Source organism: Apium graveolens, chromosome 10 (assembly GCF_009905375.1).
Source record: "Apium graveolens cultivar Ventura chromosome 10, ASM990537v1, whole genome shotgun sequence".
In the NCBI taxonomy this organism is placed as follows: Eukaryota; Viridiplantae; Streptophyta; class Magnoliopsida; order Apiales; family Apiaceae; genus Apium; species Apium graveolens.
Window position 1 is genome coordinate 115093659 of NC_133656.1, and position 15199 is coordinate 115108857.

Below are 15199 nucleotides of genomic sequence, written 5' to 3' on the forward strand. Positions count from 1 at the left end.
CCTCAGATGCACTCTCTTTCCTGTGAAGGGAATTGACAGAGTCTTTGGTAGTGCATCTTTGGCTCTATTACTCCTCAACTCCTCAATCTTCTTTAGAACTAATCTTCTTGCTGTCATATTGTATCCAAAGTTCTTTTTGAATGAAGAGTACACTTTTATTAGCACAGATTGGCTTTTTAGAAGAATCCTGTGAAGTGACCATATGATTTCTTTTCCTCCCTTGTATTTGAACACCAACCTTTCAGGGAGATGTCTGTGAGCATCAATTCCTCTAACTTCTTCCAATTCATCCAAGTAAAGGTTTATGTCAGAAAACTCCTTGATGTCACAGATGTATAGCATCTCTCCCTTGTTAACTGTAGATTTGGCTTTGATTGGTGTCTTGGATCTGAGAATTACTGGATTCACTTTCTTGCTAGCTCTTGTCTTTATCTTCTTTGTCTTGAAGATGGGAAAGTTCAGCTCAGGAATTGGTAGACTATCCCAGTCCACTGGTTCATCCTTTGAAATTATGGGCTCACCATGTATATTCCTTGTTGGATCTACCATCTTAAATTCTTCAAATACCACTGAGGGCTTTGATGTATGAGTTATAGTTGTGGACTTTTTGAGAACTTGGTCTTCCTTTTCCTCATCATTAAAGTTCAATTTCCTTTTGGCCCTTTCCTTGTATCTGAAAGTTCTTTTCTGTTGTGGTTCAGCTTGTACCTTTATATCTTGAGATTCAGCAATTATAGATGGTTGTGCAGAGGTTTTTGTTGTGGTTTTTACAGCTTGAAGCTTGGCCAAGATAGCAGCTTGCTCCTTCTTTTGTCTGTGCTTCTTAGCATCCAAGGCAGCTTGCTTCTTTTCTAGCCTGATTCCTTCTTTCTCTTTCTTCTTAGCTTCCACAAACAGTGGGTGTCCAACCACCACACAAATCTCCTTACCATTTCTGTAAATTTTAGCAATTCTCCTTTTAAGCACTGAATCAATTGGATCCTTGTAGAATGCAATAGACCTAGCCAACAGCTTCTTCTCATCTGGCCTAGGTGTTTCAAACACTGTATCCGTAGGATTCTTGTCTGAAAACTTAGAGTAGTTCCTTTTGGCCTTCATAATGAGATCCTTCTTTGGAGATTTGATGCAGGAAGTTTGACCCCTTTCCAGATAGTTTATACTTATGTCATTCACAGAGATTTTCATGACTTGAGAGTGATGACTGAAGACTTTGTCTGGCTTCTGAATTGGGCCAAACTTTTGTTGAATATCCTGCATCTATCTTTCTCCATTTTTTTTTATTTCCTTCTCTAAAGCTTTAACATCAAGCATCTTAGGATTTGATTTTGACTTAAGCTTTTCAGCTGCTCTTTGGATTAGATCAATGCTATCCAACACTGGTGGCTTTGTGAAAGAAATTGTTGGCATAATCACTTTGCTCACTTGTATGTTTAGTTGAAGCTCCCCCTTACTAGAGCCTTTCTCCCCATCACCCTTACTTGAGCTTTTCTCCCCCTTTTTGTTATCATCAAGTAGAGTGGATGATGAAGATTGTGCAGCCACTAGTTGTTGTAGCAGTTGAGTTTGATGAGCTTGATGTAGATGTATAACTGTTAAAGAAGTTTCCATTGCAGTCATTCTGGTATCCAAGAAATCTATCTTTGTGGCAAGATCAGCATTCTTCCTGAGTTGTCTCTTAATATCAAGCATTGTGGCTTCTGGAAGTTTAGAATCCAACCTTTCATAAATGTCCCTTTTTATTTGATCAATTTCACCTTTGATAGAAGTGACATCCTGAGTATGTTGAAAAGCTTGGATTTGTTGTAATTGAAGAGAAGCAAAGTGTGCTTGTAGGAGCTTCTTGGTGCTGGCATTTGTTGTTGATTGAAGAGCAGAGTGTGTCTGACTTATAAGTTGAATGAGGGTGGTCTTGAAATAGTGTTCATCACACTGCTTTGAAAATGCCCAAAATGGCATACCAGATCTGGAACTAGGGCTTACTTCTCCCCCTATGTCCAGTGACCCCTCTTCAGTTGCATCACCAAAGAAATCAGCAGATTCCCTAGTCCCATAGTCAACATCATCATCAGCTCTAAGTGGCATAGCTGTGATGGCATCCTTAGCTCTTTGCATTGACTGGGTGGTGTGCACCAAGTTCAGCATCCTTTCGGCATCTTCATTGCCCTGTCCAGCCAAAATTTGATATGCTGGAACAGGATGAGTAAATGCCTTAGCATCCAAAGAGATGGAACCTATAACAGCTTGATTATGTTGAGATAGTTTCTCAATGTCTGCATCATTGGCATTCATTGACTCACTAGAAATGATATTCATCCTTATTTCTCATGTACCTGTATTTCTCTCATTTTCTCTCTGTTTTTGCATAAAGGGCTCCCGTTGGCTCCCCACCCTCACACCCTCACCTTCACCATCTAAGGTGGGATCCTCTCACTCACTTTTTCCAGTCCTGAAGAAATGAACTGCAGTTGTTCACTCTTTTTCTCTCCTTTTTCCTGGGAGCAACCCAGACTCTCACTCAAATGTAATATCCGGGATATATCGTGTAATTATTTTTGATATTATTATGTGTGTTTAGTATCTATTCTGTGAGTTAATTGTTAAGCGTTATCTGTACTTGAATATTCAAAAATAATATTAATTGAGTATTTTAATTTTTATATGTCCAAAATAAAATATAGATAATTGTCATATCTTCCTAATTATTTTTATGTTGGTTTATGGATTTATAAGAATCATATGAAATTTCTAAAATCTTTTTCCGGGTAATTAAAATCTATTTTATAAAAATGGGAACCAACCGACGTCAACCGTTGTTACGTTTTTGGAACCCGAAACTTGTTCGAGAACTCCTTCTTAACCTAATTGTAATATTCCGAGCATATTCCATGTTTCGACTTTTTCGATCCGGCTTACGGTTTGTCCTGCGCGGGTCCCGGCGCGACATTTTCGATACAATATTCGTTTCGGTAAATCAATAAAACCCGTATTTTCGATAAACAGGAGCTTTTTATTAAACTATCCCAATTATCACTTCGTAATACGTGTAACCAGGCGCTGAGACCAAGACCGCAGTACAAATTGTACTAATTTGGATAATTATCCCGAAAACCGATACCGTTTAGATCAGTTTTTACAAATAAACGTACCGTTTTATATCCGGAATGATCCAACGGGATACAAATTTTCCATAATTATAAATAGCCTTTTACCGTATTTTATTTCGTATCAAAATCAATTGCAGATAGTTAATTATATAATTTTCAGAGAAAAACCCTAATTTCTTAAAACTGTTCTAAGAATCAAACAAAACGAAGGCGTTACCGATCTCTGTTTTTAAAGCTTGAGTAACCAAAACGAAGGATTTGAGGTGTTCTATCAGATTCTGAGCTTTATTTCACTGCAGAAATCAAGGGTATTTTTCTAAAAATTTATTTATTTTCGAATTTATTTTATTAAAAATATGAATTTTTGTTCGGATGATTGTTTGTATGATTTGATGATTGCATGTTGTAGAGCTTGTTTTCCTGATGATTTTCATATGTCATACGTCTGATTTGGAGTTCAATAACATGCTCAAAAGTGGGTTTAATTTTCGAATTTCAAAATTAGGGTTTATAACCCGTATGAATGTTTTCAATTGAAATTTGGGGGTTTTTGATTCAGGGGTTATTAGCTGTTGATTTATAGTGGGTTGTGTTCCTTAAAAAATTTGCAATCGATTGATATATAGCTCGTTAACAGAGGATGCTTGAATCGAAGGGAGTTGTGTTTTAAAGATTTGCGATGTTCGCCGGAAACCGACGATGTTCTTGGCCAATTTCCGGCCAGAACAGGGATGATTAGAATGTTTTGAATGCATGAACAAGTTCCTGGTGTTGTGTAGTGTTGATCTGGAGGTGTTGGTGGGTTGAGGATGCCGGGATCGTCTTCTCCGGCCACCCCCGATTTTCCGGCGACTGAAACTGCAAAATTGCAGTTTAGTCCCTGTATTTTTGAAGATGGTGAAGTTTAGTCCCTATAGTTTGCAAAGTTTTCAAAAATAGGATTCCTGTTTATAAAATGTTTAAAAATCATATTTCCTATTTATTTTTATTATAAAAATTCATTTTTAATTTCTGAAAATTCTGAAAATTATTATTTTAATTCCGAAAATTATATTTAATTCACAAATAAATCTGAATTAATTAGTTAATTAATTTCAGTTAATTTATAATTGATTAATTGGTCAATTAATTCGAAAATTAATTTATTAATTGATTTAATTAATTATTAATTGATTTTAATTAGTTATTTAATTAGATTTAATTATTTAAAAATGATTTAAAAATTCTGAAAAATAGTTTCGAGCTTTAAAATATTATTCTAAATTATTTCCAAGGCTCGATAATTATTCTAAAATTATTTCGGAGCCAGAATGGGCCAACCGAACCCTGTTTATTAACCCAAAATTGATCCAACGACCCGTTTTAATTCTGAAAAATGTTTTAAAAATCATTTTAAATACCCGAAAGCATATTTATGACCCGAGACTTCTTTATAGATGATATGTCATTGATTACGTGATGTATTATGTGTTATACGTGACCTGTTGTTTGACTATCGGTCTATATATTCGGTGTTTACTTGGTTATTGCATAGATTTTAATCCGTTAATCGGATTTGGGTAAAACGAAGGGTAGATAGAAGTATGTGTTGAATAGAATCCTGTGAGTTGATGATTGATAGATGCTTATGATATGTGAGCAGAAGAGGCAAGGCGTAGGAAAGGGAAACAGGTAGTTGAGGAGTAAGACAATTGAGATTGAAAGAAAGTGCAGGATAGTAAGCTAATATCAGGCAAGTGTTCTGAACTTTCTCGAGATATTGTAATTCTTGATAGTCTTGTTGACATTGCAAGTGCTTTGAAGTACGGAAACCTAAATCCTGATTTCAGTTATTGTTCTTGAGCTATGAACCATATTCTTTCTAATCCATTGATTATTGTATACCCAAACAAGAACCACAAATCTACGATACTACTCCACAAATACATACAAACTAAATACCAGACACTGAACTGGATTATTATATACTCAATCCATGATATCTTATGCTTTGAAAGACCAAATCCTTGAAACCCTGAAACGTTATTTCCTTTGTTATCCAATTCTTTCATTATCCAGCATTCAAGCTTTGAAAGTACCTTGTTGATCCTTACAAGGATTGAAACCCTTTTATTGTTAAACATTTATTGTTGTTAATGATTTCAGTTATTGTTTATTATTGCATATTCTGTTATTATGTTAGAATTGGATTGTTTTTATAAAATTGTGGACCAGATTCGTGGTCAGACCATATAATGGTCAAGTTAGGCCAATGTGTGCCTTGGATCCAGTAGTTAGAGCAATGCTGTGTGCCTTGCTCGGGGTTAGTGCGTGACTGATCAGCAGCCTAACCTTGATTTTTAAATTAAAAGTATAATATCCAATTCTAAATCATAATCCATTGTTCACTTGATATCATAAACATATTCACCTGATGATCATTATTCCCAGTTTTGTCATTGTGACTTGCTGAGCTAGTTAGCTCATTTGTGCGATGTTGTTTATATTCTTTCCAGTTAAAAAGGAACCAGTTGGTAAAGAGGATCCCCAGTCCAGCGCGAGAGCTAGGGGTTCATGTTGAGAAAGCTGAGCTAGTAGGCTTCTTTTGGAATAATTTAAGTTTGTAAAAGTTGTAATAATGTTTAATACTCAGTTTGAATTTGAAATAGTTGGGATTTGAACGGTTTGTAATATATTAGTGTGTTTGGCTTGTGTGCATACTTTAACCTGTTGCGATCCGTGGTGGTTGGTAAGTAGGGTCATTGCATATATTAGTAGTATCTTTATTATTATTATAAGCAGGTTATAATTAAGGTGTGTGTGTGGACCCCAAACTTCTGACCCGGGTTTGGAGGGCGCCACAGGTTTGGTATCAGAGCTACAGGTTATAAGTCACTGACACAAGCCTAGGTTAACGGGAATGGGTAGAGGGTTAAGATTAGAAGTAAGGCATAGGATGATAGAATGTTGAGAGGTTGAGTGTTTCGATATATCAGGTATTAGTGTAAATTACGTTATGGTACGAGATTCTTATATTACGATATAATTTCAGATAGCAGAGATGGCCGACTCTTTTATTTCCGTATCAGCTGATCACTCAGAGCCTTCAGTTGGAGCACCAGCATCGGATCCACATCCTGTCATTCCACCAGCATTGGCTATTCTACCTCCACCGGTATTGCAGCCCGTACCATTGCAGGCTATTCCACCTCCAGGCATGAGGCCACCTGTCAGAGGACCCCCACCAGCTGATTCAGATTCCACTGGGCATTCAGTAGTGAGTGCCCCATTCCAGTCTACATTGCCCCCAGTTCTTTATTACCGGTATGAGGCTCTTCTATTGGAGCGTGATTCCTTGTTGGCTCAGATTAGAGAGTTACAGCATATCATCAGGACTACAGATGTTAATCGTGGTGTGAGGGAGCTTCGAGAGGAGATTCATGTGACACGGAGGGTTCTTGAGGCTAGGTTACATGGAGCTACATTACCTGGCAGAGGCCCTGATGCACTGCTGGGCTGGGCTACTGAGGTGATGGAGGACTTTGAGAGGCTAGCAGGACCAGAGTTTCCTTGGAGTTAAGTTAGAGATTTTGAGATGAAGATGCTGAGTGGTGTTGCTATGATTATGTAGTATGGACAGTAGTGTGTAGTGTGTATCAGAAGACTTTTGAGTTGTATTTATAGACTAGCGATGCTGACTAGTGAGTAGGTTGTTGTACCCTTTTTGCTTTGACTTTCGAAGCGTCTTTACGCTTGTACTACCCTAAAACTTTTGATCTATATATATCAGTACCTTTTTTCTTTCCAACACTATCATTTATTTTATCGCACCTGTTTTACCTTACCTTATTTATTGCACCAGTTATACCCTGCGATACCATGTGCCCTGTTTACCATAACTGTTTATATTCTGTAAAGAAGCATGCAATTTATTTCATCACAACTGTTTTTGAAAAGAAATATTTCTGTTTTGCAAAACTATTCTTTTATGTAAAAGATTGATTCAAAAGCTAAATAAGTTGATTGATTCTTTACAGAAAATGCCTCCCAGAAGAAATACCCGCACCAACACCCAGAATGAAGAAACCAACAACAATAATAACCAAGATGATACAACCCAGAATGTGAACCCAAGACCCATGGACCCAGCAATAGCCCAGATTCTTCAAATCTTGGCCCAACAAACAGTTCATCTGGCACAACAACAACAAAGACAGACCAATCCCCAGGTAACTTTCAAAACTTTTCAGGCAATAAACCCACCAGAATTCAAGGGTTCCTTAGAGCCAATTGAAGCAAATGTTTGGTTAAAGGAAATAGAAAAGGCATTTGCCTTAGTGAAAGTGAAAGAGGAACAGAAGGTTGAGTTTGCAAGTTACTATATGAAGAATGAGGCCACCTATTGGTGGGAAATGGAGAAGACACTGGAAGGCACAGATGTTATTAGTTGGGAAAGGTTCAAGGAATTGTTTTTAGAAAAGTATTTTCCTCAGTTTGTTCAGGATCAAATGGAGCTGAAGTTTTTAGAGTTAAAGCAAGGGAATATGTCGGTAACAGATTATGAGGGGAAGTTTGAGGAATTTTCAAGGTATGTGCCGTCGTATGTTGATACTGATAGAAAGAAAGCTAAGAGATTCCAACAAGGCTTGAAGCCATGGATCAGGGGGAAGGTAGCTATTTTTGAATTGGATACCTATGTCGGGGTTGTACAGAAAGCTATGATCGCAGAGACAGAGAGTGAGATGTTCTAGAAAGATAAGGAAAGCAAGAAAAGGAAAGTTGAGGGAAGTGAGGGTCAGTCACAAACAGGGAAGTTTCCAAATTTTAAGAAGGGCAAGTTTCAGCCAGGGAGAAATTTTAATTTCAGGAGACAAAATGCAGGAGACGGAGGCCAGGGCAATCGTCCAGCTAATGTGAATCCGCCGAATCAGTTGAGATTAACTTTTCCCGATTGTCAAGTATGTGGAAAGAAGCATGGAGGAGTTTGTAACAAGTTGAATGTGGTATGTTTTAAATGCAACCAGAAAGGGCACTACTCGAGGGAGTGCCGAAATCAGCCAGCAAGAGAGCCAGTAAATAAAGATCAACCATCCGGAATCCAGCAGTGAAAGTTCCAGTCATTGGATTTACATGCTTTAAATGTGGAAAGCCAGGACATATGGCCAGGGATTGCAAGACACCAGCCCCAGTTAGTAATGCATTGAGAATTATGGGATCTACCCCAACAGTGAATGAAACTCCGAGGGCTAGAGTTTTTGACATGTCGGTGAAGGATGCGATCCAGGATACGGATGTCGTGGCAGGTACGCTTAATGTGAATTCTTTATGTGCCAAAGTGTTAATAGATTCGGGAGCAACTCGATCGTTTGTTTCACAAGATTTTGTTAGTAAATTAAATTGCCCAGTTGAGTGCTTAAATGAAATAATGACTGTGGAGTTAGCAAATCAAGAACGTGTAGCTGTGAATCAAGTTTGTGAGAATTGTGAGGTTGAGATTTTTGGTAGTAAGTTTTGTGTAGATTTGATACCATTTAAGTTAGGAGAATTTGATGTAATATTAGGGATGGATTGGTTATCTAAGCATGATGCTCAGATAGATTGTCGAAATAAGAAAGTAATTGTGAAAACGCCAGACGAAAGAATAGTAACGTTCAAAGGTCAGAAACAAGTAAAGAAGTTCTTAACGATGATTCAAGCCAAGAAGTTACTACGGCAAGGATGCGAGCATTTCGTAGCATACGTGATTGATAAAAGTCAGGAGCCAGCAAAACTTGAAGATATCCCAGTAGTGAATGAATTTCCAGACGTATTTCCCGACGAATTGCCAGGACTTCCTCCAAATAGAGAAATTGAATTTGCGATCGACTTAGCACCTGGAACAGAACCAGTATCCAAGGCCCCGTACAGAATGGCGCCTGTTGAGATGAAAGAGCTAGCAAAGCAATTGTAGGAATTGATAGAGAAAGGAGTAATCAGACCCAGCGTATCCCCGTGGGGTGCACCGGTATTATTTATCAAGAAGAAAGATGGAAGCATGAGACTGTGCATCGACTATAGGGAGCTCAACAAATTGACGATTAAGAATAAGTATCCGTTACCCAGAATTGATGATTTGTTTGACCAATTGAAGGGAGCCAAGTATTTCTCCAAGATCGATTTAAGATCGGGATATCATCAACTGAAGATCAAACCAGAAGATATACCAAAGACAGCTTTCAGAACAAGGTATGGACATTACGAGTTTTTAGTGATGTCTTTTAGATTGACCAACGCCCCAGCAGCGTTTATGGACCTGATGAACAGAATTTTCAAGGAATATTTGGACAAGTTCGTTATAGTATTTATAGACGATATTTTAATCTATTCAAAGACGGAGGAGGATCATGCGGAACATTTAAGGACAACTTTGGAGATTTTAAGGAAAAAGAAGTTATATGCTAAATTGTCGAAGTGTGAGTTTTGGCTACAAGAAGTTCAGTTCTTAGGACACATAGTCAGTAACGAAGGGATCAAAGTGGACCCGGCAAAGATCGAAGCAATTACGAATTGCGAGAGACCGAGAACACCCACTGAGGTAAGAAGTTTCTTGGGATTGGCAGGATATTATCGACGATTCGTTCAGAATTTCTCAAGGATTGCCACACCATTAACAAAGCTTACACGAAAGAATGAAAAGTTTATATGGAATGACAAGTGCGAAGAAAGTTTTCAGGAATTGAAGCGGAGATTAATCACAACACCTGTTTTGTCACTTCCAGACGATCAAGGGAATTTCGTAATTTATAGCGATGCTTCCTACAAAGGATTAGGATGTGTTCTTATGTAGCACGACAAGGTGATTGCGTATGCGTCAAGGCAATTGAAACCACACGAACAAAAGTATCCTACTCATGACTTGGAGCTAGCAGCTATAGTTTTTGCTTTGAAGATTTGGAGACATTATTTGTATGGAGAAAAGTGTGAGATTTTCACGGATCAGAAAAAGTTTGAAATATATATTTACCCAGAAGGAACTTAATATGAGGCAAAGGAGATGGTTAGAATTGATCAAGGATTATGATTGCTCGATTAATTATCATCCCGGTAAGGCGAACGTGGTGGCAGACGCATTAAGTCGGAAGGAAAAGTTAAATGAGTTATCAGTACCTGAAGATATATATAAGGAATTTCAGAAATTAGAATTGGAAATTAGAGTTTGCGAACCTGAGGAAGCGAAAGTGTACAGTATGACTTTCCAGCCAGAGTTGTTGGAGAAAATAAAGAAATGTCAGAAAGATGTAATGGATCAAGATATAAATCGTTTGGTAGGTGAAGAATTATGCACGCAGAAGGATGATCAAGGCATTTTGAGATTTTCATCTAGAATCTGGATTCCACCAGTGACGGAGTTAAAGAATGAAATTTTACAAGAAGCACATAGTTCAAGATATTCCATCCATCCAGGGAGTACCAAAATGTACAGAGATTTAGAGAAGAATTATTGGTGGCCAGATATGAAGAGAGAAATTGCGGAATGGGTTAGCAAATGTTATACCTGTCAGAGAGTTAAAGCAGAGCATCAAAGACCAAGCGGATTGCTACAGCCATTGGAGATTCCAGAGTGGAAGTGGGAACATATTACCATGGATTTCATAGTTGGATTACCAAGGACAAGGGCTAATCATGATGCCATTTGGGTTATAGTGGATAAACTTACCAAGTCAGCTCATTTTCTGCCTATAAATGAAAGATTTTCGCTCGACAAGTTGGTCCATATGTACCTAAAAGAAATTGTAATTCGTCATGGAGTTCCAGTGTCTATCGTATCTGATCGAGATCCAAGGTTTAATTCAAGATTCTGGAAGAGTTTTCAAGAATGTTTGGGAACAAGACTGAATATGAGTACAACTTATCACCCACAAACGGATGGCCAAAGTGAAAGAACGATCCAGAAAATCGAGGATATGTTACGTGTTTGTGCGATTGATTTCAAAGGAAGTTGGGACGAACATTTACCTCTGGTAGAGTTTGCTTACAACAACAGTTATCATGCCAGCATTGGAATGCCACCCTATGAAGCCCTTTATGGACGCAAATGTAGATCTCCAATATATTGGGACGAAGTAGGAGAACGCAAGATACTTGGACCTGAACTGGTACAACAGATAAAGGAAGTTATTGAACTTATCCAGAAAAGATTAATAGCCGCTCAAAATCGTCAGAGGAAATATGCAGACCAATCAAGGAAAGACATGGAATTTGAAGAAGGAAGCTTGGTATTACTGAAAGTATCACCATAGAAAGGACTAACGAGGTTTGGAAAGAAAGGGAAGCTAAGCCCAAGATATGTCGGACCTTTTGAGATCCTAAAGCGCGTTGGCAAAGTAGCTTACGAATTGGCGTTACCTCCGCACATGGAGCACATTCACAATGTTTTTCATGTATCGATGCTCAAGAAATATAATCCAGACTCCAGACATGTAATAGAATATGAGCCAATAGAGCTTCAGACAGATTTATCATATGTAGAGAGTCCGATAGAGATTTTAGAGGCAAGAGAGAAAGTATTGAGAAATAAAGTGGTAAAGTTAGTAAGAGTATTGTGGAGAAACCCAAAGGTTGAAGAGTCAACCTGGGAGTTAGAAAGTGATATGAGAGAAAAGTACCCTCATTTGTTTTCTTAGAGATTCTGAGGACAGAATCCTTTTAAAGGGGGAAGGATGTAATATCCGGGATATATCGTGTAATTATTTTTGATATTATTATGTGTGTTCAGTATCTATTGTGTGAGTTAATTGTTAAGTGTTATCTGTACTTGAATATTCAAAAATAATATTAATTGAGTATTTTAATTTTTATATGTCCAAAATAAAATATAGATAATTGTCATATCTTCCTAATTATTTTTATGTTGGTTTATGGATTTATAAGAATCATATGAAATTTTTAAAATCTTTTTCCGGGTAATTAAAATCTATTTTATAAAAACGGGAACCAACCGACGTCAACCGTTGTTACGTTTTTGGAACCCGAAACTCGTTCGAAAACTCCTTCCTAACCTAATTGTAATATTCCGAGCATATTCCATGTTTCGACTTTTTCGATCCGGCTTACGGTTTGTCCTGTGCGGGTCCCGGCGCAACATTTTCGATACAATATTCGTTTCGGTAAATCAATAAAACCCGTATTTTCGATAAACAGGAGCTTTTTATTAAACTATCCCAATTATCACTTCGTAATACGTGTAACCAGGCGCTGAGACCAAGACCGCAGTACAAATTGTACTAATTTGGATAATTATCCCGAAAACCGATACCGTTTGGATCAGTTTTTACAAATAAACGTACCGTTTTATATCCAGAATGATCCAACGGGATACAAATTTTCCATAATTATAAATAGCCTTTTACCATATTTTATTTCGTATCAAAATCAATTGCAGATAGTTAATTATATAATTTTCAGAGAAAAGCCCTAATTTCTTAAAACTGTTCTAAGAATCAAACAACAAAACGAAGGCGTTACCGATCTCTGTTTTTAAAGCTTGAGTAACCAAAACGAAGGATTTGAGGTGTTCTATCAGATTCTGAGCTTTATTTCACTGCAGAAATCAAGGGTATTTTTCTAAAAATTTATTTATTTTTGAATTTATTTTATTAAAAATGTGAATTTTTGTTCGGATGATTGTTTGTATGATTTGATGATTGCATGTTGTAGAGCTTGTTTTCCTGATGATTTTCATATGTCATACGTCTGATTTGGAGGTCAATAACATGCTCAAAAGTGGGTTTAATTTTTGAATTTCAAAATTAGGGTTTATAACCCGTATGAATGTTTTTAATTGAAATTTGGGGGTTTTTGATTCAGGGGTTATTAGCTGTTGATTTATAGTGGGTTGTGTTCCTTAAAAAATTTGCAATCGATTGATATATAGCTCGTTAACAGAGGATACTTGAATCGAAGGGAGTTGTGTTTTAAAGATTTGCGATGTTCGCCGGAAACCGGCGATGTTCTTGGCCAATTTCCGGCCAGAACAGGGATGATTAGAATGTTTTGAATGCATGAACAAGGTCCTGGTGTTGTGTAGTGTTGATCTGGAGGTGTTGGTGGGGTGAGGATGCCAGGATCGTCTTCTCCGGCCACCCCCGATTTTCCGGCGACTGAAACTGCAAAATTGCAGTTTAGTCCCTGTATTTTTGAAGATGGTGAAGTTTAGTCCCTGTAGTTTGCAAAGTTTTCAAAAATAGGATTCCTGTTTATAAAATGTTTAAAAATCATATTTCCTATTTATTTTTATTATAAAAATTCATTTTTAATTTCTGAAAATTCTGAAAATTATTATTTTAATTCCGAAAATTATATTTAATTCACAAATAAATCTGAATTAATTAGTTAATTAATTTCAGTTAATTTATAATTGATTAATTGGTCAATTAATTCGAAAATTAATTGATTAATTGATTTAATTAATTATTAATTAATTTTAATTAGTTATTTAATTAGATTTAATTATTTAAAAATGATTTAAAAATTCTGAAAAATAGTTTCGAGCTTTAAAATATTATTCTAAATTATTTTCAAGGCTCGATAATTATTCTAAAATTATTTCGGAGCCAGAATGGGCCAACCGAACCCTGTTTATTAACCCGAAATTGATCCAACGACCCGTTTTAATTCTGAAAAATGTTTTAAAAATCATTTTAAATACCCGAAAGCATATTTATGACCCGAGACTTCTTTATAGATGATATGTCATTAATTACGTGATGTATTATGTGTTATACGTGACCTGTTGTTTGACTATCGGTCTATATATTCGGTGTTTACTTGGTTATTGCATATATTTCAATCCGTTAATCGGATTTGGGTAAAACGAAGGGTAGATAGAAGTATGTGTTGAATAGAATCCTGTGAGTTGATGATTGATAGATGCTTATGATATGTGAGCAGAAGAGGCAAGGCGTAGGAAAGGGAAACAGGTAGTTGAGGAGTAAGACAATTGAGATTGAAAGCAAGTGCAGGATAGTAAGCTAATATCAGGCAAGTGTTCTGAACTTTCTCGAGATATTGTAATTCTTGATAGTCTTGTTGACATTGCAAGTGCTTTGAAGCACGGAAACCTAAATCCTGGTTTCAGTTATTGTTCTTGAGCTATGAACCATATTCTTTCTAATCCATTGATTATTGTATACCCAAACAAGAACCACAAATCTACGATACTACTCCACAAATACATACAAACTAAATACCAGACACTGAACTGGATTATTATATACTCAATCCATGATATCTTATGCTTTGAAAGACCAAATCCTTGAAACCCTGAAACGTTATTTCCTTTGTTATCCAATTCTTTCATTATCCAGCATTCAAGCTTTGAAAGTACCTTGTTGATCCTTACAAGGATTGAAACCCTTTTATTGTTAAACATTTATTGTTGTTAATGATTTCGGTTATTGTTTATTATTGCATATTCTGTTATTATGTTAGAATTGGATTGTTTTTATAAAATTGTGGACCAGATTCGTGGTCAGACCATATAATGGTCAAGTTAGGCCAATGTGTGCCTTGGATCCAGTAGTTAGAGCAATGCTGTGTGCCTTGCTCGGGGTTAGTGCGTGATTGATCAGCAGCCTAACCTTGATTATTAAATTAAAAGTATAATATCCAATTCTAAATCATAATCCATTGTTCACTTCATATCATAAACATATTCACCTAATGATCATTATTCCCAGTTTTGTCATTGTGACTTGCTGAGCTAGTTAGCTCATTTGTGCGATGTTGTTTATATTCTTTCCAGTTAAAAAGGAACCAGTGGTAAAGAGGATCCCTAGTCCAGCGCGAGAGCTAGAGGTTCATGTTGAGAAAGCTGAGCTAGTAGGCTTCTTTTGGAATAATTTAAGTTTGTAGAAGTTGTAATAATGTTTAATACTCAGTTTGAATTTGAAATAGTTGGGATTTGAACGGTTTGTAATATATTAGTGTGTTTGGCTTGTGTGCATACTTTAACCTGTTGCGATCCGTGGTGGTTGGTAAGTAGGGTCATTGCATATATTAGTAGTATCTTTATTATTGTTATAAGCAGGTTATAATTAAGGTGTGTGTGTGGACCCCAAACTTCTGACCTGGGTTTG